Source organism: Podarcis filfolensis, assembly GCF_964270895.1.
Source record: "Podarcis filfolensis genome assembly, chromosome: 1".
In the NCBI taxonomy this organism is placed as follows: Eukaryota; Metazoa; Chordata; class Lepidosauria; order Squamata; family Lacertidae; genus Podarcis; species Podarcis filfolensis.
In genome coordinates, this window is record NC_139604.1 from 80,127,899 (window position 1) to 80,152,753 (window position 24,855).

General features: G+C 40.3%; 1 long non-coding RNA gene across 3 annotated transcripts in view; it reads left to right on the forward strand.

Annotated features, from left to right (window-relative positions):
* The first annotated feature begins 4,492 nt into the window (after nucleotides 1-4,492).
* The window catches only part of LOC310757763, a 36,033-nt gene continuing 15,670 nt past the window's right edge, over nucleotides 4,493-24,855 (forward strand). For all 3 annotated transcript variants that reach the window (XR_014545460.1, XR_014545461.1, XR_014545462.1), the window contains exon 1: nucleotides 4,493-4,683. This is a non-coding gene — a long non-coding RNA (uncharacterized lncRNA). The remainder of the gene's footprint in view (nucleotides 4,684-24,855) is intronic.

Consider the following 24,855-nt stretch of genomic DNA (forward strand, 5'->3'; position numbering starts at 1 on the left):
GACTCAGGGCAGCTAACAACAAATTTAAAACACTTAATTGTAGAAGCGGCATAAAATACAGTATAAAAGCATGAATAACAATAAAATTCAAAGTTCAAAAATCAATTTGGGGAAAATCCATCTAATATGCATTAGATAGTCACCAGGGCTAGCTGGCTGAATTAGTCCTACTTGGGCCAGCGAGGAGGCCAGGGGAGAATTAGCTGTGGGGTCTCAGAGCAGGTAATCTTCATAAAAGGGGAGGGGGAGGGAAGAGAAAGGAGATAAAAGATCAGGCTGATTTCAAATTAAAGGGCAGGAGGAATAGCTCTGTCTTACAGGTCTGGCGGAAGGAGGTTAAATCCTGAAGGGCCCTAGTCTCATGGGACAGAGCATTCCACCAGGTTGGAGCCATCACTGAAAAGGCCCTGGCCCTGGTGGAGGATAGTCTGACTTCCTTAGGGCCAGGGACCTCTAAACTATGGTTATTCATGGACCTTAAGGTCCTCTGCAGAGCATACCAGGAGAGGCAGTCCCGTAAATACTGAGAGACACTTCCACACGGCCAGTGATCTGTAGATGGAATTCAATCGCATAGCAGCAAACTCAGATGGAGCAATTAAAGTGGATCTGTGTTCTTGCACAAGAAACTGCTTTCCACTCAGCCCCCAAATTGACCTTTTTGCAATACGGAAAATGCACCGGAGACTGTGGCATAACCATTTCTTGACGCAATTGTAACCTCCTGGAAAACAACTCAGAATAAGTGTTCACTGAACTCCTGGTGACATATACAGTTTTCGAAATGTGTGGCAACAAATAGTGATGAATGCTCAGTAAATAGTCTGGAAGAGACATGGGGAAACATGAGGGAAAGGCAAGGCAAGAGGACTTATCCCCACCCACCTGCCAGCAAGGTGGGTTTTAAGGAGGGATTTGAGAGGCGTGGCATCAAGAAGATGCTTGAGAAGGCAGGTCCCAGAATTCAGAGCACCAAGGAAGAAAGGCCTATTCATCTTCAGATGGTTGAAAGTGGTGGAGATGGAACTGCAGAGGCAACTGGCAGTGATTTAAGGAGCTGGGTGGGGGGGTGGGCAGGGAGCCATGTGCATGGAGGAATTTGAAAATAACGCCCAAGGAGATTGTATCCAGAACCAGACAGGAAGTCACTGTATGGATTTAAGGAGGGAAATGAGGTGACTGGTGACAAGAGAAATGGATGATTTTGGCAGGAGAGAGAGAATCAAGGGAGGCGTTGGGAATGATGGTGCATGTGCTCATGTGTATCTTGTTTCATAAGAACCCAAGTCAGGTTCAAAATCTGAAAAGGAAGAGAAGGACATGAGTTATCTCAGCAGCCTTAATTCAGCAATGACTTTACAAGCCAGTGATACCCTGTTTGCTTCCCATAGATACACAGACGATTTATAGCTCAGGGATGTCATGCTAGACTAGCATAACAAGTAATCCCAGATTGCCCTAGCCATACTTAATTTTTAAGTAATTACGGTAATACATTTTTACCCTGCACTGTAGCCAACAAGGCTCTCAAACCAGCTCATAAGATCTGTGGAAATATAGTTCTGTCTTCAGGTTTACAATCTAAGACATGATATACAAGGAAAGTGGGGTGGGGAGGGAGGGAGGAGGAAAAAAACAAGTCCAGGCACCCACTTTTAAAAGCCACAGTTCTTGTAATGACCAGCTGCAATGGAGACAACTCAGCAAGCCTGATTGAATGCCTGCTAGTGGTGATAGTTGAGGGGAGGGCGAATGGCAGCTGGTCTCTTGGCAGGGGTGACAGAACAGCCCTGATTTCCTTCTGCTTCTCTGCTCTGTAGCTTGATGGAATGGCTGCCACTAGGTGTTTACTATGGAGAGGTCATTCGCAGGTTAGTTGCGTTTGCATGAAACTCTGGCTGGATCCAGACACATCAAAGACGTGTTTTGGTTAAATGCGTTGTAAACTTTGTATGAGAAATCGGGTAGGCAGAAACGGAACTCCACAGCGACATCTGGTGTCGCAGTGTTAGATTGCATAAACAGTGTGTATAAAGCGCTTTTTCTTTGCCAGTGTAGCTGAGTCCTCTCTATCGCAGAATTGTAGAAATAACTACAGTATCTTGCATTTCCACAATCACTTAGAATACAGTAAAGGTGGATTGAAACCATCTACACTACAGAAGTCCTTTCCCATTCTTTTAGCCCATAGCCACTTCCTGTACATGTAAAAGAAAAAGAAAAGGTGGTTTAAAGCAAGCTAAGTGCTTGTTATTAAAGGATAATTGACTGTGTGACGAAATCATAAATGTGCGGCTCCTTATGTTCCTTCATCAGAACTATCACTGCTAACTTTGTATAGTGGGGCCTTCTATAGACTATCGTGCACGACAGAGCAATGTAGCCAGCACATCTAAATATATCTAATGGATCTTGCGCCCAATTTACAGCTAAGAAAATTGGAAATGACTGGCCAATCCCGCAGCAAGAGAGATCGGAATAACTCAAATGCAGTTAAGTATTGTTGTGACTACTTAGACACTTCTCTTATTACGGATGCTGAAATAATAATTACGTTTGCAGACATTATGTTTTATTGTCTTGCATATGTATAATCAGTCTGCTCAAGGTAATATGCAAGCATCTTATAAAACTTTGTGAATATACTCTCGTCGCTTATGAAACCTGACACAGGAAACTACAGCAAGGCCTATTTTGCATGTGGGCAAGCAGTCACTGATCTGGGACAGAGAATTAGAATCAAAGCCAGTTCCGCAACTGGTCTAGTAGCTTATGCTAAATGGCTTTTTTTCTCTACACCAGAAGAAGGAAGAAACAAAGTTTTTGATTCTAAATATACATACCTGGAAGGAAATCTTGATCTATTGGCTTGTGAGCCTGCATCAACTCAATGCCAAAATGCTTCCTCCGGAAACTGCATATGGGGGAAACCAAGAATATTCTTGACCGACAAAGGTGATTACATCATGACATCTGGAGCTTGTCTTAGTACGTTATCATAGGTGGTGCCACTCTCCTTTGGAGTAATTCCTGCCTCATTTGTGGGGGAAGTGCTACTTCTCCCCATGGCAGAGAACTCCTAACCTTATTTCTTTCTTTGGGTGAATTACATCAGCTTAAATGTCTCCACACACAGCTGGGTCTGGCAAATGAATTCCATATGTAGGCAATATGATATTGGATTTCCTACTGTAAACTTCTGTACGCTTACCCCTGATGAGGAGGTAGTGGGCCTCTTTCCAGGGTTTCCCCCCATATATGTTATCAGCTCACACTTCATATGTATGTAATTATCTTTCTGAATGTGCTTATTTATAGGAGGCCCTTCTGTGAGTGACATTTTATACTGTTGCTTTTAGATTTGAATTAATTTTGATAAATTTCTGGTAGTCAGCAATTTGCAATGAGATAGAAATGGTGTAATTGTTGGTTGAAGTGTAGCAGATAAAATGTTTTCACATTTGGCTTTTTACGAAGTCTCTCTCTCTCTCTCTCTCGGCCAAGATTAATGCAAATACCCCTGATTTCATTCTTAATTGAAATTCTGAATTTTCTACCCAGGACAGGCTAGACTGCTTTCCACAAAGGCTGATAGTTTTGCTAGCACATTATCAGCAGCATTTTGTACAGTAGATAATTGTTTATTAGAGCAATCTCAAGATCTTCGACTACCAGAGGCAATACTGATGTTTATATAGACAAATGGTATAAGAATCATAGAGTTGGAAGTCATCTAGTCCAGCCCCCTTCATTGCAGGACTCCCAACCTGGGTCCCCATCCAATTTGAAACCATATTGGACCCTGCTTAGCTTTACAAATGTGCTAGCAGTTTTACTGCTACCCCACTAGGAGGCTGCTTCCTATTTTTCCCAAGTGGTGGGGAATATGGGCTAAATCAATTCTTCCTGCTTCTGGGCCTGCAAGACATCTACCCAGTAACATCTGCATAGAGCTTAATTCATAAATGCCTATGTGTACTGCTCTGAACAGTGTCATCATCAACCCACAAAGTCTTATAATTTAGGCCAAGAAACTTCAGGCTTTATATACATTGATCTATCCAAACAATAGAGGCAATTTGTCCAGTGGATCTCAAGGTGGGGTAGGCACACAATCTCTGTATATTTATTCAGAATTGTCACAGTTTGAGCCAGTCACAAGTATCCAAATCAGATTTTCAGAAACTCAGATTTAAGCAAGGATTTTAGACATTAAACACCATCTTCTTTCAAAATTGAGAGAACAAACAACAAATAAAAAGCCGCAAAGTTCCTCCGAGCCTGCAGCAAAGAAAGCAAAAACTGTTAAAACATTTTTCTGTGCTTTCCGCTGGAAGAAATTATTTTAATGCACATCAGAAATGCAAATTTAACACTGGTGCAAAATAAATGAAAGGAACATTCTTTGGCTTATTTACATTCCGTTCCAGATTGCTGGATGGGCACCCTCAGCTTGTTTAGCTGCATCAGCTGATGCCAAGGAACTCTTCCCTTTATCCCTACACTTTTCACATGCGGCTGATGCAGGGCGAAGTTGTTATCTGGATCTTCAATTGTTCAAGGAAGGGCCGGAACCAAGGTGGGGCTGCCTGAAATGTTGCTAATGGGAGAAATCATGCCACACAGGCTTAGAGATGAGGTCTTCCCAGTGGTGGCCCCATATCCCAGGAGTCCCCTCTCTGGGTATGTATGCTTAGAATCCATCAGTTCTTTTAAACGCACGCAAACAGGTCTTGGCTTTTGAGTTGCTTTGACCTGTAATTTTAAGCATTTAATGTTTTTATTACTGCTGATTTTGAATTGTTTTAGTTTTACATGGCTGTTGCACTTGGGTGGGAAATGTTTTAAATCTTTAGAATGAGACTGTTGTTTTGTTTTATTCTCATACGTTAAGCATCCTTGGGAAGGTTTTGCTATGAAAGGCACCGTGGAAATATTTGAAACGAATAAGCATTCAAATTACTACTGCTGCCCTTTCCTGAGAGCATACAGAACTTGCAGAGTTCTTTTGTATATGGGAAGCAGATGTTTTCAAATTCAAAAATTATTTACTAAAACCCGCAGAGTACAGAGAAAGAATGCTGACTTATGAGAGGAACACAAACAGTAAAAATCAGGACATTGTTCATTATTTAAGTTGTTGATCTTAGTCAAAATTGCCCAGACCTTTGGGGGGGGGGCACCTTTAGCAAGCCTAATCTTTCTCCCTCAAGCTTTACACCGGAAAGTGAAAGCATTATCTTCTGTTCCTGTCACATGGCCTGTTAGTCGAGGACCTTCCTTGTTTGTCTCTTAAAGAAACAGCACGCAACATCCCTCATCCACTGAGCAGTTAATCTCAGCTGGAGGACTCTGCACTCACTGGGGCCTTCCAAATAGGACCTGACTCCATACTGGCCCTGGCAGAGGAAGTCTGGAGCTTTTCTGCATGTTACATTTGGATTTTTGGTTTTTTTTTTAATTTGGCACCAAATGTCCCAACTTCCCAAAACTCCAATGCGTTTCTGCAATCAATCAATCAGCAATATTTTTAATGACCTTATGATTTGTTTTGCTCTTTTTGAATTCAACAAGTGACCTAAACAGATGTTATTTAGAAAATGCAAACAATCAATATATAATCACAATAATGATAATAATAATAATAAATTAAATTTCTATACTGCACAGATCACAGGGCAATTTACAATATAAAAGTACAAAAACAAATACCATAAAAACAAATAAAAACAATGCTACCACCCGGCCACAATTTAAAAGGCCATAGATTGTTTAGTAATCAAAGACCTGGGATGTAAAGATTCCAAATTAGCCTTTATTTACAGCGTCAGATCATTCTTTTAGTTTTGGTGTTTGTGTTCAGATACAGAGAGCAATAAATCTTTCTTATTTTTGTGGTTTGCGTGCTCTGGTCCCCACACAGCTGAAGCAGCTGTATTGTCTCTATATCAATTCTACCAGTAATCATATTTATTTATAATAAATTAGAAGTTGCATAGCCCTGTCTGAAGCAAACTTTGCTGCCGTTAGCTGAGCTGCTATGAAAACTTGTCTGTGAACTTCTAGTGAAACCTCTTCAGGGAAAATATGCCATCGGTTGCTGACAAACAGTGTAGCATCTGTGAGGGAAGTGAAAGTTCAGTTTGTCTGGGAAAGAGTTGTGTGGGCAGCGAAACGAAGTAAAGAGAGGCCACCGGAAAGACACTCAAGATGATGGCTGCATTAAGCCACAACATGACTCGTTGCTAGGGGAACTCATCGAGGTACGAGTCCTCTGAGTGTGCACTCCCTCATCCTTCGAGCACAGGGAATGTGAAGCCTCAGTTCGTAGTTTGTACTGAAACAACAGTTTCAGTCAGCATGCTGCAGGACGAAAAGAAAATACATTAGCCCCATGCAGGCATTCTAAAGGTATAAGGTAAAGGACCCCTGGATGGTTAAGTCCAGTCAAAGGCGACTATGGGGTTGGGGTGCTCATCTCGCTTTAAGGCTGAGGGAGCCAGCGTTTGTCCACAGACAGCTTTCCGGGTCATGTGGCCAGCATGACTAAACCACTTCTGGTGCATGGAACACCATGACAAGTGCCAGAGCACACAGAAGGTGGATCCTCCTAACAGAGGGTCCATGTTGTCCACATGCACAATGCTTCCAAACAGCAGTTGCTGGAAACCCCAGGAGGGGAGAGTGCTCTTGTGCTCATGCTCTGCTTGCTGGTTTCCCAGAAGCATCCGGTTTGGCCACTGTGAGAACAGGGTACCAGACTGGATGGGCCACTGGCCTGGTCCAACAGGCCATTCTTATGCTCTTCCACCATATCTTCACTGTAGCTCTTTTGAACGTCTCTCCCCAGATTGGACTAGGATTCCTTAAGAGGGAAAATGGATGCTTAAGAGAGATGGATAATGGAAGATGAGGAAGGAAGTACAGGGCCTGCTCTACTGTTAGACAGAGTGATGTGACAGTAGATACAGGGGAAGTGGGACAGCAGTTTCTCTTGCTGTTTGGCCTGATCATTCCCATAGCCGAAGCTGGTGCCCTGACAGCCACAATGCTTACTTGTTGCTGCGCTGGGCATCCTGCCTAGTTGCTTTCTCTCAATGCATCACTGACAGTGCTATTGGGGAAACCCCTGACCAAGCACTCCCTGCATTCCCAGACTATCTTCCAGTCATTTCCCCATTGATGAAATCACTTTTTAAAGGTTCTACAATACGTGATTTTATTCCCAGATAGGAAAATCACAAATAGTCACTGCATCTCCAGTTCTGCTCCTTCCATTCGCTTAATGTGGAACCTGTATTCTAGGAGGTAGCAGAGGAAGAAGGAAAATTGTGGGTTGTGGAAGAGGAGGATATGAAGCGCAACATTTCTGCACTAGAAAAAAGAACAAACGCTGGTCTCAGTGCATGGATAACCAGACAGTGCACTGAGTCCTGTATAAACTGGATCTAGTCACAAGTTCATTTGGTGTGCTGCCATGTACAAAGTCATAATGATGACATGTGAATAATGTTATAATTTGGGTGTCCTTGTTTTTCAATTTAATCCTTTACATGGTTTTGTATGTTTCTGGTATTTTATGCTTTGTGATTTGCTGTTATTTTTGTTGATTATAGATTGGTAATTCTTTATAGTAATTGATAAGTGTAAGTGTTTAATTATTATTTGCTGATGTTTACTGTTTACTATTGGATTCTAATGGGTTATTGAATATTGCTTTATTTGATATAAGTTGTTCATTTTAAAGTTATTGTGACCTTTTATATAGGATCTGATTGTTACTATTAATGTTTAATGTTTTATTATTATTTTTATGTTTGTTGGGAGCTGTCCAGAGTGGCTGGGGTAACCCAACCAGATGTGCAGGGTATTAATAATAATAATAATAATAATTTAGTGTGGGTGCCTATTAAATCATAATAAGAGAGATTAAACTGGTTAAACTGATAGGCAGCCCTGTTTAGGGAAGTTTTTAATATTTAATGCTGTATTGTTTTTAACACTCAGTTGGAAGCCGCCCAGGGTGGCTGGGGCAACTCAGCCAGATGGGCGGGGTATAAATAAATTATTATTATTATTATTATTATTATTATTATTATTATTATTATTATTACTATATAGATCTGATATGCCATACAGGGTCAAGTAATGCAGCAGTCTCTATGAATTTCATTGCAGAAACAGCATCTGGCACAGAATCCCATGCTTTATACAGGCTATTGGGATTGTAAAACCCTTTAACATTTTGTTCTGATTTTTAAAAGATGGAATACCAGAACCCAGCAACTGATAGCAGTACAATAATGTATTATAACTAGCACGGAGGGCTCAGGGCTGTGCAGGAATTGTTGAAACCAAAAGCAGTATTTTTAAATGATAGTGTGACTTGAGAATTTTGATCGGGCTTGCCAAAAGTCACAGCAAAGTCTCATATTGGGCCACCATATTGATTCAAAATGGCACCTGGCTCCAAAATATCAACAAAGGCCGCTGCCCCCTCCTCAGCAGCCCTCATGCCAAATCTCAAGAGAATCATAGAATTGTAGAGTTGGAACGGACCCCAAGGGTCATCTAGTCCAACCCCCTGCAATGCAGGAATCTCAGCTAGAGCATCCATGACAGATGGCCATCCAACCTCTGTTTAAACCCACATTCACTTACTACTTAACTTTGTATAGAATCACGTGGCTACCCAATTTCTTCCTTTGTGTTTTTCAGAATGAACAGATAAATTCTATAGAAGTTCCAAGGGATTTGTACCTCTCCAAATGATAGGAACTGCCAGTTCCTCTCTAATTGCCTTTAATTAGTAGAAGCTCTCAGAAGCTAACAATAAAGGCTCTTGTTTTTGCAATACATCTTTCTTTTGGGAAATGTACAGAAACTTCCTCTTTCATTAAGCTTCACAGCTGGTAAATGAGATATTTTATTGTAAATCCTCTGCATTTTTGTTTACCAGTTCCCCCCCATTGTATTTGTTGGTTTCTACACTACTGAAATGTAAGAGAGCCCTGCTGGAGAGCCCTGCTAATCTATTCCATCATCCTGTTCACACATGTAGCCTATGGGAAGCCTGCAAGCAGAGCACAAGGGCAACAGCACTCTAGCAACTGGTTTTTAAAGTCATACTGGTTCAACACGGCAGATGGTACACAACCATCAGGATTAGTATTCTGATCCATTAGCAGACCTTCCAAGTGTCCCTATTTTCCTGGGATGTCCCTGATTTAGAGAAATTGTCCCGGTTTCCTCATTTGATCCCAGAATGTCCCACTTTTCCTTAGGATGTCCCTATTTTCATTGGAAAAATATTGTAGGGTATGGAGATATCCAACCCCAGAGCCATCTGAAGACAATCCTGTATAGGGCAGTTTTTTAAAAAATGTTTAATGTTTTATTTTGTTTTTATATATGTTGGAAGCTGCCCAGAGTGGCTGGGGCAACCCAGTAAGATGTGTGGGGTATAAATAGCATCCCTATTTTCATCAGAGAAATGTTGGATGCTATGCATTAGTACACTATTCCATTAGAATACTATTCTATTATATTAGTATACTATTCCATTAATTTGTCTAATCCCCTTTAAGCCATTTATTTGTATAATGGCATTATTATATTGACAGTTTTATTTTCAATCTCTTTCCTAATGATCCCTAAAATGGAATTTGCCTTTCTCATAACTGACGCACACTGGGGCTGACATTTTCATAAAAACTATTGACTAGGTAAAGGGCAAGGGGACCCCTGACAGTTAAGTCCAGTCGCAGATGACTCTGGGGTTGCAGTGCTCTTCTCGCTTTACAGGCCGAGGGAGCTGATGTTTCTCCGTAGACAGTTTTTCTGGGTCATGTGGCCAGCATGACTAAGCCACTTCTGGCGAAACCAGAGCAGTGCACGGAAATGCCGTTTACCTTCCCGCCAGAGCGGTACCTATTTATCTACTTGCACTTTGACGTGCTTTCGAACTGCTAGCTTGGCAGGAGCTGGGACTGAGCAACGAGAGCTGACCCCGTCATGGGGATTCGAACCGCCGACCTTCTGATCAGTACGCCCAAGGCCCAGTGGTTTAGACCACAGTGCCACCCACGTCCCCTAGGCTCCCAAAAAACATTGTTTTTCTGGTCAGTCGCCTCCATTTCAGATATCACTAGCATGCATGTAAAGTGATAATGTTTTGCCCTAATGTGCATCAGTTTCAACTTGCTTACATTGAACCACAATTTAATGCCCATGCTCCTTCAGTGGAAAGATCAGTTTGTAGCTCATGGAAAGCCCTTTTTTCTTTTTACCACAATGAACACTTTGTGTCATCAGCATCACCTCACTGCTCACCTCTAACTCTAGCGCTGCTTCTGCAGCTGAGTGCTGTGGCCAAGTGCCGCCTTACCTCTGGCCCTCTGGTGTCCTGCGTCGTCATGACTTCATGACGTTAGGCGGGGTACACGGCACCCACAGTGCAGGGCCCAAGTCGGCGCCCCTGTTTGAAGCAGTATCCTACCGCTTTAAACAGTCATGGCTTTCTCAAAGACTCTGAGAAGTGTCATTTATTAAGGTTGCTGAGAGTGTTGGGAGACCCCTATTCCGGTTATAGAGCTACCATTGCTAGCATTCCCAGAGATAGATTACTGACTTGTAATCTATTCTATGCCTACAGTCAATTAACAATGTCATTGTATTGTGTTTTTTGGTATTCAGTTGGGAGCCGCCCAGAGTGGCTGGGAAAGCCCAGCCAGATGGGCGGGGTATAAATGGTAAATAATAATAATAATAATAATAATAATAATAATAATAATAATAATAAAAAATTGTTCCAAGTCTTAAAATTTTTTTAAAGCTGCTAAGGGCCATAATGTTGCCATCCAATCGTTGTGTGGTGCAAATGACCAAATTACTTCAGAATCTACTCCCATGTCTAAAAACAGTGAATTTCTTCTCATGTCCAGTTGATATACTCAAAACAACTCTAAAAGGGTTAGTTAGATGGGATTTACCTTTGAAGAAGCATGCTGGTTCTTTTTTAGATTTGTTTCTCCAGTGTTGAATAGTGGGTTGACATAGCAGAAGACACAGCAATTCTTCCAAAGCAGCTCTTTATTTGTAACTGGAAAAGAACTGAACAGCAAACAGCTCAGCCGGCCTGCTTTTATAGGCAGCCGGCTGTCAACATTGTAGCAACAACAACCCAGGGTTTCCCGCCTAAAATAACTGACGTGGACCTGAGTGAAAACTACATACACAATACTCCTGGTGGCCAGGGTGAGAACTTCAATACATAACATCCAGAGTCTTGGTAACTTGGTATCTGTAACAACATTTCCTACGAATTTCACCAGAAGAAACAATAAAATAATAGGCCTATTAGAAATTTTCCATTTCTCCCCTCTCCAACCTATTTTTTCATTTAAAGAAATGGTGTTACATTGACCGCTTTCCAGTCCTCAGGTACAGAAGCCAATTTTTGGTATGTTACATCTTTATGTTTGAAGATGACCCATTTCACATTTTTAGAACCCTTGGGTTGGTGTCATCGAAATCCAGTGATTTGTCAATTTCTAATTCATCTGTAAATTGTGAAACTTCATTTCTGGTCACCAGTATTTGTCTCAGTGTAGTGGATACTAGAGAAAAGCAAATTAGTTTTAAATGAAGTTTGTACATTCTTGCTGTCTAATCACTTACCTATGACATTTTTGCTATATGTTTGGATTGTTTCCTATGTTCTCATAGAAATATTAAGAGAAAGGATGAACATGTGAGTTATATTCACTCTCATATTAAGCTTGTTATCTTAATCTCTCATTTTTGCCTTTTTTTATCCTGTCCTTTTCAATCTGTTGTTTCTTCTTAGCTATCTATCAACATGGCCAGCAACCTGTTTGCTGTTCATCTGTTACATTCCTGTCTCCAGAAGAGTGAGAATGACTAAGGAGCTGAACTTGGTGAAGCTAATACTGTTAATATCTCCTGTTGATATAACAAGATGAACACATAGTGGAAATCTTTTTGTAGCATCAAAGCACTTATATTGGGGATCACATAGGGAAGGATGTCCTATCTGACCTGAAATCAAGTGTTTTCTTGGGCACAAGATGTTGGACATAACATAATGTTTGCTGACTGGCAACAGTTGTGGACCACAGGTATGAAGTTCACGGCATGTAATGCCTTAAGAGAGAATATTATGAAAATGATATACAGGTGGTACATGACACCAGTCAAGCTTGCAAAAATATACCATTTGCCCGATAATAAGTGTTGGAAGTGTAAAGAAAATGAAGGTACATTCTTTCACCTTTGGTGGACGTGCCCAAAGATTAAGGCTTTCTGGGAAATGATCTATAATGAAATGAAAAAGGTATTTAAATATACCTTCCTGAAGAAACCAGAGGCCTTTCTCCTGGGCATGGTCGGCCAATTGATGCCAAAGAAGGACAGAACTTTCTTTATGTATGCAACAACAGCAGCAAGAATACTTATCGCGAAGTATTGGAAGACACAAGATTTACCCACCTTGGAAGAATGGCAGATGAAAGTGATAGACTATATGGAATTGGCGGAAATGACTGGCAGAATCCGAGACCAGGGAGAAGAGTTGGTGGAAGAAGATTGGAAGAAATTTAAAGACTATTTGCAGAAACATTGTAAAATTAATGAATGTTAAAATGATGTAGGATTGAAATGAGATGGCTTTAGTAACAAAGTTAAAAGAATATGTAAAAAAGGATTGATAATTAGATGAAAATATGAAGTTCAATATGTTAAGATATATAATTAAGATAAAAACAAAGAGGGTAAGGATTTGCTGAATTAACTATGTAAACTGGAATACAAAAAAGGGAGGCATGAGGAGGTCAGGAAAATATGTAAATGAAACTTAAGATATGAAAAGATTGATTTGTTTTTAATTGTGCTCTTTTATTTATCATTAATTTTTTATGTATTTTGTATTTTTTATTTGTATTCTTATATTGTTCTTATTTCTTGTTCTTTTTTATTTTTTATTTTGTAACTTTTGTCTGTTTATAAAATCTTAATAAATATCTTATAAAAAATAATGAAATCAAGTGTTTTCTTTTAAACCTTAGTGACCTACAGACAGTTCATTACTGGAGAATAATGATCCAAGACAATTTCCAATTTCTGCTGATCTATATTATTTTAAGGCTTTCAATATTAGAGCAGGTTCAGATAAAATCTACAGAGGCTTTCCACACTTTAGCTCCTCACATCAGCATGGCTTCCCTTCTCCTCCTCCTCTGGGGAAAGCTTAGAGGAATCATTTGGGTAAGACTTTGAAAGAAAGTGATACTCCTTAGAATTCTAAGAAAACTTTTGAAATCTGTTCTTGCTTATTAGAACCATCACTACTACATTTTTAAAATTATGTTCTATGCAGTCATACCATATGTTGTTATCCTTTAACAGTATCCTTTAAATACTGTTTGATCTTTTAAAGTAAATTACTTTTTGTAACACCATTCTCTCAATTTGATTCATATTTATTGTTTTACAAAGGGTTTCCCAAACTTGGGTCTCCAGTAGCGTTTTGACTACAACTCCCATCATTCCTAGCTAGCAGGACCAGTGATCAGGGATGATGGGAATTGTAGTCCAAAAACAGCTGAGACCCCAAGTTTGAGAAACCCTGTTTCACAATGTCACCAGCTCACATCTGAACACAGTGGACTGAAAATGTCAAGCAATGAAAAAAAAAAACCCTCCTCAAAGTCTCAAAGCCACACTCTTTCCTGCCTCACATACATTTTGTACTTTCTTGAATTTACAGAGGCATTTCTGCCAATCTCCTGTTCTCTGGCCAATCAGCTCTCTACACTACTCAGACATTCCTAATCCAAAAGATAGGTGTGGCAACGAGGTCCCTCCCATGTGTCTCTAAGCAGAAAAACCATGTGACTGATTGGGCTGCTGGAAAGTCAACCATTGTAGGAAAGCTCCTGCTCCATCTGTTGCTTTGAGTACTGTCCAGCACAGATTATATTCCAGTGGGCTCAAGATAGTTTTAAACCTTTCATTGGTTACTCAGTGGCTGGAATCTTATTGTCCCATCTCAATAGAAGCTATTCCCCTCTGATTTGTACTGTTTTAAAAGCCATGAATCCAGTTCTGCTGGCATCATTTCAAGAGAACAGAGATGACACATGGAACAAACATATTTTAACAGTTAGCAAAGAAAACTATTTATACATTTTTCCATTCCTTTTTAACAACCCTTCAGAGTTTTCTGGCTTAAAAAACATCACCTAAAATATTTAACGAGAAATGGGAATAGATTTATGGCTAAAGAATAGAGAATAAAATGCTCTTCTTGGGGTCTGGAATGTTTAAAGGGGGACTTGAACCAGACTTTCTATCCTGCTGTAGATTTTGTTTTCAAATGGCAGAGGAAAAATACCCTTGGTAGTTAGCCAGATTGCTAAATTAGCTGCCAGTGTTGCCTTCTGAATTGTGTGGAGTAATTTTAATAGACACATACTCTTTAAAACTGGGAAAGTCCAACAGTAGCACCAGAAAGCTGGCGTTTATTGTACAGCTAGTTTAAAAACTCCCATTTCCTAGTAATTATTTCAGACTTCTTTATCTTTCTTTCTGCTTTTCCCCTTTCTTCAGTTTCTTTTCCACCTTGCAGTTCTAACATCACTCTCCACATTTTAAAAGTGCATTGCAAGAATTAAAAAGAATTAAAAGTGTCATTGCAAGAACTGCATCTTGTGGTAAGATGACAATCTTCAAATAAATAAACCAGATAAAGGCTGCAAACCTATACCCACTTAGCCCAAGAGTTAGTCCAATTGAAATCAACAAGACTTACTTCTGAGCGGTCATGCCTAGGATTGCATTGTAAAGGATCTACTGTATATTTCATATCACTTTCATAACAAATAAGCATATGTCAAATCTCCTGCTTATGAATGAGAAAAATGAACTCGAGGGCAGGAGACTCTTAAGACTTCTGTTTTCACAGCTGAGGACCACACACTTCATAAAGGCCATCTCAGGATTTGCTTTTTGCTCAGGACTGAGCATCTAATAATAAAACTGTAAAGAAATTCAAAGGTTCAAGTACCACAAGAGAAACAGAGAGGCAAAGATATGATTTTAAACATGCTTCAAATCTATGTTTTCAGGCTGTGAGAATACTTGGTTTTTGTAATGTAATTGTAACAGCACACCCCAGAGGGCTTAAATGGCTGTTCTTTGTATTATTGGACAGAGCCATGCATTATTTAAACTTAGGCCACCTGGACTTCCGGTCAGCGCCAGCAACGGTAATGGCGGATTTCCTCCGATCTCCGGAGGAAATCTGCTTCGTGGAGCTAGGGTTCTACTGCTACGGCGAAGCGGGGACCCGAAATAAATCACAGGCGGGGAAGCCTGTGAACTGAAGGCTCGGCAGGCTCCATTTGCGTCCCCGCCCCCACTGCAAAGGAGCCTTTTTAAAGGCTCCGGAACAGACCGGGGGTGAGCGGCGCGGAGCTGAGAGCTGTCTACCCGTCTCCGCGAAGCGAAGCCGCATGCCATGGTTGGAGAGCGCTGACTTCTTCCTTTGATCATTTGGACTAAAAGTAACAACCCGTGAGTAATACGGAAATTGGATATTAAAAACTTCTTTTTTGATTCGGCACGAGCGGGGAAGGCGCAAAGAGGAAGTCCGTCTCCCCCTTTTGTAAACATTTTAAAGCAAGGACAAGATAACTAAGGTTGAAAAGAACGTCTTCTTCGTGAGAAGTTAAAAGTAATTAATTTCACGTTTTGGCAGTATAAGTAAATGTGCTGGAGGATAAGAGTTAACTTTGAGAGTGGAATTGCTACCCCCCCAGGACCCGGGAGCGATCCGTGAGGGAGCCTGTTGAAGAGATATAGAAGACTTTGACAGCTGTCAAACTAGCTGTCAAAGCTGAGAGGGGAAAAAAAGAGAGAGAACTTTGTTTCTATTGCCTCGGCTGGCTATATTTGTTACATTTAGGCAACAAATTGTTGAAAACAAAGGAAAATAAAGGACTTTTGGATTAGAACTGGAAGGAATACTAAGTAACCAGTACTCCACTAGAGGGGGCTCTGGGACATTACAGAATGGCTGTAAGTGGAAAAATACAGATGGAACTGGAGAAAATCTTTCTTCGTCTGGGAAAATTTCAAGAACAAAGCATTGTTTTGGCTAGAAATGTTACAACATTGAATGAAAAAGCAAATAAACTTGCGGAAATTGGAAGGGATCTGACTCAAGCCTTTGTACCAGAACAAAAAGACTTTGCATCTGAGCTAAAAACTCTTGCAGCTGAACAAGAAAAGAAATTTGAGAAACTTGAAAAAGTGGGAGAAGATACGCATGACAATTTAGAGGGAAAGGAAGGAGGAGCTATAATGCAGCAGAGGATTAAAGAGAGCCAAAGGCCTGCAAAGATGGACATAAAGGAAAAGACAAACTTGATTAAAGTGGAAGCAGGAGTTTCTGAGACACTTGGACTTAAAAGAAGTAAAAAACAAGATTTGGATTACAATTCTAAATATGGAGGCCTGGCAGGCCAAAGGCCTGTAAAGATGGATTCAAAGGAAAAGACAAACCTGACTAAAGTGGAAGCAGGAGTTTTTGGGACTTTTGGACTTAAAAGAAGTAAAAAACAAAACTTGGATTACAATTCTAAATATGGAGGCCTGGCAGGAAGAAACATGGACCTTATTGGGACAGAGCTTCTCCGAGATTTGGTGTTTATCATAAAGGACTATCAAAAAAACCGGCAGAGAGGAAAGGAGAGAGATTTAAGGGCCTCGGACGTGAGGTCACCAGGCTGACACCAGATGGATTGATGGACATCGGTTGGAGATTGAAACCGGGAAAGGCGGGGAGTGGGGTTTTGAGTATCCAAAGGCGGTACAAATATATTTGGTTTTTTTTTATGTAAATATTTTGTTTTGTTACTTAGATTAAAATGGGGAATTCGTGAAATGGAATTGGGGTTGACTTTAGAAAAAGGTATTAAGAATAAGTTTTGATGTATAAAGATTGAGGTTTATGTTAAAATTGGTTAAGTAAAAGGATTTAAATATAATAAGGTAAAATTTGGGGACAGGAACTTGTTGAATTAAAAACTGAATTGGAATACAAGAAGGGGAGATGTGGGGAAGTCAAGGAAATATGTGATTGAAAGTTATATGTCTGTTTTTTGTTCTTTTTTGTTTTTTGTTTTTCTTTAAACTTTTTGAAAATTTCAATAAATATTTTATAAAAAAAATAAATAAACTTAGGCCACCTATTGCTCAACAGTATTATGAAAAGCTCACTAATGTATGGTTAGGGAAAGTGAGAAATAAGTGTTTGAAAAGTGTCTTTTCTACAATACGTTGAGTTTATCAGAGGGAGCTGGATAGGCTTTGGGAGATGTGGCAATAGTCCTCATCTTCAAACATTTGGAAGGCAAGGACCTCCAATAGCTAAGATGTCCCCAAGCAACCTGTTTTCCATACCACTCATCTCTGTATGCTGTGCCATCTCTTCCATGCGATTCTCCCAAATGCTGGATGCTGAATTGACAGGGTCCACAGAATGCAGAAGCCCTCAGGATGTCCTGCTACACCACATGATGTGGCCTAGATGTATGTGTGCAATTGAAGCGTGACTGAGGCATCTGTATGTTTAACTGAACGGAAAGAAAGGTCTGTAGATGTGCTAATGTAATGAGAAGTGAATGAGTGTGTGTAAACTGAGATGAAGTGTGCATAACAATGTGAAGGATGTACGTGTGCATTGCTTCGGAAGGGAAGGGAAGGATGTGCATCTCTCTATGAGAGTAGAGTGAATTGCGCGCAATGAAAACCATACGGTTGGAGATGTTCATTTGTGTGCTGTGAATATAAAATAGCAAAGAACAGAAGCACTGTACGTCATTTAGAGGTCATCTTCCTTGGAATCCAGTTATCCTGTGTATATTCCATCACTGTTTATCCTGTACAAGATCTTAATCAGCTAGATCTTGGACAACAATATTCTCAATATAAAGTGTTATCTTTGGCAACATTGTTATGAGGAATATATACTGTTTAGTGGCAGATTAAAAGAACAAAGAGTACTGTGGCCCTAGGAAGTGTTGTTTTTCACATATTATTTTTCTTCATACCTTAAGTCCAAGACATGGAGGAGGAACTGAGCCATTACACCTAGTTTCAGACTGGATATTTGTTTTAATCACTTTGTAGTTACATTTGGTGATACATAACTATATAGCAAGAATCTGTGTGCCCTGGTTGTACATAAATGCTGCAGTTTATTTCATGAACAAGTGTTACATACTGAAGGCATTGGGTGTTTGAGGGTGGAATTTTTTTCTTTTAGGATAATGTTTGCAGTTAAGCAGTAGCATGCTGCCAGAAAGGATGGACAAATCAAAGGGAGTCACAACAACCCAGGAACTGGAACGTTTGACTAATAGAGAAGATAAAGTTATAGCTGTATATGACTTAGCTAAGGGATGACTAAGAGGGAGTCATCCTTCTTTGAAGGGTGTTAACATTAAGGAGGGCAACTAATTATATATTTTGATATTCAAGGCTATTTCTAGAAGAAATGATATGAAATTAATTGAATAAAAAATGGGTGAATCTTCCAAGGAATTAGATACATTAGATGTAAAATATCTAATTTTGCAAAGTAGTTGAAACATTGGCTCTCTAGGCTTTCATAGTGGATTGGACAAATATCTCAAAATATTAGAGGAATGGATATTATGCTTGGCCAGTTGACAGATGATGCTAGCCATTCCATCCTCAAATTATTCTCTACTTGTTTTATTACTAGTTATTACATATACCAGATTTTGACTCCCCATTTCCTGAAGCTCGGTAACATTTTAAAACATCAAAACTGGTTTTGTATCAATGATAAGAAATGGAGACCTAAACGGAAAAAAACAGAAAACTGAGTAGCAGGACCAAGGAGAAAATAATTAGGAGAAGAACTCCCAGTGAGGAAACTGGGCAAGTGAGATGAGAGTTTTTATATCGGTGGCAGGACAGTTATGGCTGGTGTATCTGTGGTGGTTGGGCCATTATAATATAATAATAATTTATTACTTATACCTCACCCATCTGACTGCGTTGCCACAGCCACTCTGGGAAGAGTGAGTAACAGACTGATGTGACAGAGAACCTAAGTACAAAACTTCAGTTAGCCTGGTGAAACAGGAAGTCAATAGTGGTGTTCAAAAAGCAAGATATCAGGGCCCATATTAAATACTACTGTTGCAAGTGAAGATATGAAGCTGAAAAATGGTTTGAAAAAGGCTTGCCTTATATCTTTTTGACCCAGTCGGTGTAACAGAAAGACACATTAAGCCACATAAACAGGAAGTCAGTATTGCAAACAAGACAAGCCATATAAACAGGATTTCCATTAGCTGTGACATTTCCTTCAATGATAGGAGAGTTCTTTGTCAAGTCACATGAAACCATTCACAAAAGAATAAAGCTGTTCCTCAGAACTATGTTCCCAGAGCATGATGCACATCAGACTTGGCATTTCTTGTGCAATATTTTAATGGATACAACAACAGAAGGGAACAAGGAAGAAAAGGACAAAATAGTAGGAAAAGGGGAAAACCACATCTGAACATAAATGAGTCAAGTTTCGCAAAAGCTCCCACTCAGGCTGAATTTTTCAAGTCACAAGTGGTTCATTGTATAGGTTCATATTAACAGTAGACAGTAGTGAATCCAGATTACTTGAATTTAAAAGAAGAAAAGGGTCTGAGGGAGGAATTCAATGTCACACTAAGGAGATTGTTCCACCAGGGCAAGCATTTTGGCTTATATAATCCTCTGTTCTGGGGGTTCTTCAGACATACACACCCTGAGCCAATTTTGGGGTGTGTGAGGAGGAGAGTGGGGAAATCCATGTTGCACAAGCGGAAATCCTTGAACAGGGCTTCTGCTGATGGGATTTATTAGCTAAAAACCATCCAGGGTCATTAAACACAGTGCTTAGTAGAGCCTTTGGACATAAATATAAATACATAGTATAAGTAACACTTGTTACCAGGTGTGCTAACAGGATTTTCTGGGCCCAGTACACTATATGCGTCAGGAACTGGACTGAGGAGCAATGGTGGAGACTGCCTCCCCCTTCTCCTGAACCTTCCCAAGAATAGGAGGACAGTATAGATTTACAATAGTGGTTTGCAGAGGGTCACAGCTCAGAGACAGAAGAGGGGCAAAGCTGGGAAATAATGGGAGAAGCAGAGCAGGAACAGCTGGCTGACACGTTATCACTAGAGAGCATTCCAGACCCCCCTTCTCCCAGAACACAGTGAGCAATGAAAGTAGGAGAGCAGAGAGCCCAGAGACAATTGTCCCTAAGCAGACACCGTAAGCGTAAGGGAGGTGGGGCTGTTGATGACTGAGAAGGGAAGTGGGGAGGAGATTACTCGGAGCAACACCATTATGCTAGAGACAGCATCCTGCGTCTCCATCTGTGAATATTGAATAAAATACTTTGGTAAGAGTTTCTTGTCTTTCCAGTTACTAGCAGCCCGCTGTGATGGAGGGGGATCAGATTCCCTGAAGCCTATATGTGGTATGTTGATTGGGCCCTCTGACCCACTTGCAAAAAAGAATACAAATTTCCATAAAATATGCACATGCTTTCTGTCATATGCAAAATTATGTTCTTTTTTTGTAAGATGGAGTGGCCACACACATGATGTCTGACAGAGAGAATGTGAACAAATGATGGTATTCCCATATTTGTATTCCCACACTAGAAAAGGATTAACTTGCCTACCACACAGCTGTGAAAGAAGCAAGAAGACTACTTCCCCATAATGCCAACCCTAAACTGAAGCCTAGTCTCTGCATACCTGGGAGTAAAGACACTTCTTTCTTGGTAGACATGTATATTTTTGCACTGCAGGTTAACTATACAGTGAATTCTTATTGAGTGCCTAGAATTCAGCTGTCGCACAGCAAGGGACATGTCCTTACCTTTACGTACAAAGTTTCCAAAATTTGCATTGGCCATCGGGAGTGCGGAAATTCTTTAACATCCACCCACACATACTGTGCATTAGTATTTGCAGAAAATAACTTCTAAGGAATGCCTCGTTCTTTTATGGTTAGAATTTTAAATTGCTGGAATTTTAAATTCTTAGAAATCCAGAACACTGTCATGATTTAAAGAGTTGAGTGAAAATAACTATAAATAAGAAATGTAAATTTAGCATTCATAAATTCACAAATATTTCACCTATAGTGCCTCTCAAAGGAACAATTGTAATTTTGTTTTATTTTTTACAGAACAAGTTATATAGCTAGAAAAAATGCAAGGGTAGATAAGATATAATGTGGGGAAGAAATTATGATACCCTAGATTGGCAAAAAGGTAGCCTTTGCCACCCTAGATGCTCCCAGACTACTGTCTATGTTGGATGGGAATCCAACAACTTCTGAAAAGCTGGAGGTTAGCCACTCCTTCCCAAAAATAAATTGGGGTTCTTATTTTTTATATTTGAGTCATCTCAGCATCTGTCACTTGTCTTAATGCATCTCCAAATCATGAGCTGGCATGCCCTTTCCCAACCAACACTGAAGTCAGGATTGGACAAAGTGACTCATGATTTGGAAATTAGATCCACTCCACTCCCTTTCTGCCAACTTGGAATATATTTTTCCCCTCAATAAGAAAGAAAGAATCCATCTGGACTCAGTTAGGACTACCAACGTTTGAGTCCTATAATACTGGCTCCAGGGTGGGGCCAAGAGATGAAGCCAGTGTGGGCGGAACTAAGAGTCTGCTGGGTTTGGGATAGAGCCAGAGAATCTGATGAGCCATCATCAGATCCTGGCAAAACTGCCTGCACTGGTTACCTGATATAACATGGTTTTACTGGGGAAGGGCTTTACCAGAGATCAGGGCTACAGCATCTGCTTTGCAGGTTCCCAGGTTCAATCTTTGGTATCTCCAGGTTGGGCTGGGAACGAATCCCAGCCTGAAACCCTGGAGATGCACTGCCAGTTAGTGTAGATAATACTGACAAACCTAGACAGCATCTTAAAAAGCAGAGACATCACCTTGCCGGCAAAGGTCCGCATAGTTAGAGCTATGGTTTCCCCAGTAGTGATGTATGGAAGTGAGAGCTGGACCATAAAGAAGGCTGATCGCTGAAGAATTGATGCATTTGGAGCTGGAGGAGACTCTTGAGAGTCCCATGGAGTGCAAGAAGATCAAACCTCTCCATTCTGAAGCAAATCAGCCCTAAGTGCTCACTGGAAGGACAGATCGTGAAGCTGAGGCTCCAATACTTTGGCCACCTCATGAGAAGAGAAGACTCCGTGGAAAAGACCCTGATGTTGGGAAAGATGGAGGGCACAAGGAGAAGGGGACGACAGAGGACGAGATGGTTGGACAGTGTTCTCGAAGCTACCAGCATGAATTTGACCAAACTGCGGGAGGCAGTGGAAGACAGGAGTGCCTGGCGTGCTCTGGTCCATGGGGTCATGAAGAGTCGGACACGACTAAACGACTAAACAACAACAACATGAACCAATGGTCCTTCTCAGTATAAGACAGCGTACTGAAAAATACTGGAATGCCAGCAATTCTAGGAGAAGGGCAAAGCGTGCTGGGGAAAGCTCGTTTTTTGGTTGCTGACAGCACAAACCGCTATGGCAAGCAGTATGAAAATGAAGATCCCGTGCTCAAGTGGAGTGGCTGCTTTATAATCTCAAAAGATAATTGGCTTGGCTACTGTGAGTCTTTGGAGCCATGCCGCTTCTTCTTAGTATATTACCTAAAAAAGCATGAAGCAATATGAAGATTAAGAAACAGATTGATGTGGTGAAATATGCTAATCCACCACAGGCTAACTCCCAAACACACACACATACACACACCTCATGTGTGTATGTACCTAATTCAGTGATATTTTGCTTGAACAGAGAAGGCTAGCAACTAGTCCTGTGGTTAACTTGTAGCTGCCTCGGATATCCAAAGGTGTACTCTTAATTGCCTTAATTTGGGAAGGAAAGCATGGCAGGGTTCTTTATTCTTAACTAAATGTAAATCATCTAACAACAACTCTACATCTAACTGTTGAGAGCACAGTAGATTTGTGCAATGTTTCCATGGAAGGAAGCTGGTTTTTTAAAAAAAACAAAACAGAAAAATATATTTTGGTGGATGGGAAGCAAGGCAGGAATGTGGTCCAAATCTCCATTAATACATTATTTTCTGCCTACCACAGGTTGGGTGAACTTTTACTTCAGTTCAAGACATTGAGTAGACTATTCTGTGACCTATGGTGAGATTGCCTCCTTTCTTATATTCTGGAAGTTCAGTCATAGTCTCTTTCCCCTGCAAAAAAAAGATGGCTGTTCTGTCTGGAGGGTAGGGATTATCTCATATCAGAGCTTGTGCGTGCATGTATAGTATCCTGAGTTTTTAAGACAGAGGATGAATAAGACCAATGATGCCTCCCAGTCAGAGTCAAGTCACTTCTGACTAGCAATCTGTTCTTTTACCTTGCAAAGTCCCCTGGAGTCAAGTTGCTCTGAAACTTTGAATTTTAAAATTATATAACACAATTTGAAATTAATAGATTAGATTTGTTTACAGCCTTTTTCAACGTTATAGAGGTGCATTGAAGCATTCTCGAAATATTCTCCATTACAAATACAGCCATAAAAAACACCTAAGCAATTTGATCATTTTGAGTGTTTAAATTCAAAAACATTTCAAAGGAATGTTGAAGTGCTTCCTGTTCCCTTAATCATAACTAGACATTTCCTCTTCATGACATGAATCTTATCTTGTCTTGTTGTACACCGAACAGTAACTGTCCCAACTTGAATTCATTCAGATTGTGCATTGCTTGTAGGTTGCCATGTCATTTTTCCTTCATGATGTATCATCATATGATATCTAAGCCATCTACTGTTCAGAACTGCTATCTCCAACTGAACAAATCTCTGTTTAAAATCTCCATTTTGCAATAGCTTCCTTTCGACTGGTGATTAGATTGCTAACCTACATGCCATTTTCAGATAACTGAGTGTGTGACTATCATGATAACATTAGCGAAAACACTGTCTGATTAGGAGAACATAAAACACAATACAGTGGTACCTCGGGTTACAGACGCTTCAGGTTACAGACGCTTCAGGTTACAGATTCCGCTAACCCAGAAATAGTACCTCGGGTTAAGAACTTTACTTCAGGATGAGAACAGAAATTGTGCGGTGGCAGCAGCGGGAGGCCCCATTAGCTAAAGTGATACCTCAGGTTAAGAACAGTTTCAGGTTAAGAACGGACCTTCGGAACGAATTAAGTTCTTAACCCGAGGTACCACTGTATCTGGATAGGGCATTTTGCAAAGGAAGCAATTATCTTCTCTCTACTGATTTGGGGCAAGTAGGGGATAATCCTATGTAGAAATGAGCACGGAAATATACATGATAAGTTTTTTTTTTAAAAGTAGCTTCATTTGTTCTTGATTTGGAACTTGTAGCCTCTATCTTCCCAGCCTAGTTGAGAGAGAATGCCTCTGCTAAACTCATTTCTTCTATGACAGCACCCCAGCACAACCATTCGGAAGATGTGATTGAGTTATGCCTCCTCTTTTCTTACACTGCCTCCATTAAGTGTTTAAAATGCAATTAGAAGTCCCTTTCAGACCTTCATGCTAAAAACTGGAAAACCAGGAGCAAAGTGAGGGGGGAGGGGCAGGCAGCACAGAGTCAGTGCATGTCACACACATTATTTTAAATGCAGGAAGAGTGTTGTGTTGCATTTTCCTCCTCTTGAAATCAGATGCGTTGAGCTCAGATTTGAACTTGAAATGTAGACTTGTA